At 41.5% G+C, this 2,838-nt stretch overlaps 1 pseudogene; it reads right to left on the bottom strand.

Moving 5' to 3' along the window:
• Nucleotides 1-335: 335 nt before the first annotated feature.
• On the bottom strand, nt 336-1,490 carry LOC113249042 (60S acidic ribosomal protein P0-like; annotated as a pseudogene).
• Nucleotides 1,491-2,838: the final 1,348 nt, after the last annotated feature.

The following is a 2,838-nucleotide window of genomic DNA, read 5'->3' as shown; positions in this document are numbered from 1 at the left end:
CTGACTGAGCTACCCAGGCACCCCCCCCCCCAAAAAAAAACCCTTTTAACCACTCGGCCAAGGTCCTGTGTGCTCTTGCCCTATCTGAGTGGTCAATAAAATCTTCCACTACTCTTCAACTCTCTACTTTAAACTAAGGAATTGTCCACTTACTTTACCTCAAAGGATCTTTGCTGTATCGTTATGTGTGTTCCTAAACATGTGATCTAATTAATCTCATATATTGCCTTGTACTACTTTTACATCCATACTTTATTTTTTTAAAGAGAAGTAAGCCTTTGTTTCCTTGTCTCATAAATTAAGCTGGCTGAGTTGGTTGCTTTTTTAGTGATGAATCAGAGACCAAATCCCATATCCTCACCTGATTCCTCTGACTCTTCTTTTGTTCCAACCTTGCCTAGGGTGGCAACAGCAACAGCAGCAGCAGGAGAGCTGTGGTGGCACTGGCCACAAGAGTAGCAGCCACAAATGCAGGTGGATCAGCCAAGAAGGCTTGATCTTTTCAGCAAGTGAGCATGTGTAATCAGCTTCCACAAAGGCAGAACGCATTTGTATTCACCGCTAATAGAACAGGGTACTGATGCAACAGTGGGATAGCCAGTCTGCAAATATATACTAGCAACATGGCAGACACCCTTGGGGAACTGAGAATGCAGTTTCCTCTGTGATGTCAAGCACCTCAGGGTCATAGATGCTGCCATTGTCAAATACGTGCTGGGTGATCAGAACAAAGGAGAAGGGGGAGATGTTCAGTCGTATGGCTTTGCTGCCTCCCACTCTGTCTCCTGCCTTAATCAATTGCACATCACTCAGTATTTCAGTGGTTCCCCTGGAGATTTAGGAATGGTGATTTCTAAAACCTGAAAGAAGGAGGACTTCTTTAGCCCCATATGAGTGTTCTGGGCTGGTACACTGACTTCGTGTGGGGTTATGCCACCAGCATGCTGGCACCTTATTGTCCAGCAGGATGACCCTGATCTCAGTGAGCTCCTTCTTGGTGAACACAAAGTGCACATCGCCCCTGGATATGAGGCAACGGTTTCTCCAGAGCTGGAATGTTCTACAGATGCCCCCAAATGGCCTTGTGAATCATGATGTTCTTGCCTGTAGCACCAGAGCTTTTACAAGAAGGGACATGCCAATCTGCTGCATCTGCTTGGAGCCCTCTTGTCTACTCCTATAATGAAGCATCTTGAATAATACTGAAAAGTTGGATGATCTGGGGGTGCCTGGGTGACTCAGTTGGTTAAGTGATCAACTCTTGGTTTTGGCCCAGGTCATGATCTCATGGATAATGAGATAGAGCCTCTAGTCAGGCTTCCTACTCAGTGGGGAATCTACTTGAAGTTTCTCTCCCTATGCCCCTCCCCCCACTCATGTGTGTGCACGCACGCGCGCTCTCTCTCTCTCATAAATAAATCTTGAGAAAAAAAAGAAAATTTGAATATTTTAAGGAAGTAGTTGGATTTCCAGGTCTCCATGTGTTCCCTGGGTATCACAGCAGTGCATGAGGGATTGCCACACAGGGTTTAATGACAATGTTACTCTCATGAGGATGCCAAATGAGAGGCTTGTGTGCCTATATTTTATTATCTTAACAGATTTATAAACTCGTTGATAAAATTCCTTGAGAGACATGTATGGACATTCCTTCATATGCATGGTGCTTTGAATATAGTAGGCACTAAATCAATAGTTATTAAATGATTGATTAAATGAATTCATAAATACTTCAAGGAATATGTTGAACATACTGTATGTTCCCAATATTTACTAATCATTTGTATGTAAAAATATAGATCTTTTGAATTATCTCAAATTTTATATGTTCCCAAGTATTCGGCTGTCATGGAAGGATGGTTGCATGTCAGAAATACAAAGGCCTTTCCATTCATATAGCACTGACACAAATGTTCAGTTTGTAGCAAATTATTAATTTTTTTATACATTTCTATCCTATTATTTTCCATTTGCCTTAAACTACAGAAAAATCCCTTCACAATATGTTGCCGAAACTGTCTTTCCAATTTATTTCTTGTGAATGCATGATGCCTGCATTTCTCCTTCTTCTTCCCCCTTTCTTCTATACCCCGAAACACAAAGAGATATACTCACTATTTACAGCACTTCAACAAGTCTGTACTCCACACACACAAAAGCCCCCACTTTGCATTATAACTAGAAACTCACTCTTAGTTCGAAAACCCATTTCTCATATCTGCAAAATGTCCATGATTGTTCCAATGCCTCAAGGCAAGAGAGGCATGAGAGACTCGGCATTATAACAAATTGCCATTAACAGAGTGCTTTGTACATTTTACAGAAATGGTTGCCCATATGATCGCATTGCTAGACTACCACCCAGAGCCCTGAAAGCGATTCATGCAAGCGAGGAGTCAAAGCTTAACCTTAGTTTTAAAATAATGTGCTTATAGGCTTAGAGATCAAGCAAGAGGTGTAAGTGGAAATATAAATGGGGGATGGGGAATATACAGGTGGCATACATAATAATGAGTAGAAATGAGGTGATTAAGGTGTGAATATGGGTTTGGAGAGAGAATTGAAAAGGAATAGGAACTAAGCCCAGGAGGAGAGGAGAGGGCTCCAAAGTTAAGAGGTAACAGAGATGAAGAGGAATGGTCCAAGAGACATGAGAAGGAGAAAATGATGAGAATGGGTGAAAAATAAGCTGTCAGTTAAGTGAAGAAGGTCGTTTTAAGAAGGAAGGATATATTGTGTCAAATGCTGTTGACAGGTTAAGCAAGAGGAGAACTGATATTTGTCCATTGGATTTCGCAAAGCAGTCACTAGTAAGGATTGAAGTTTCAGTGGAGTGAT

This window comes from Ursus arctos, unplaced genomic scaffold (assembly GCF_023065955.2).
Source record: "Ursus arctos isolate Adak ecotype North America unplaced genomic scaffold, UrsArc2.0 scaffold_13, whole genome shotgun sequence".
NCBI classification, from domain to species: Eukaryota; Metazoa; Chordata; class Mammalia; order Carnivora; family Ursidae; genus Ursus; species Ursus arctos.
The sequence above is the reverse complement of the archived record's forward strand: the minus strand, read 5'-3'. Positions and strand labels throughout refer to the sequence as shown.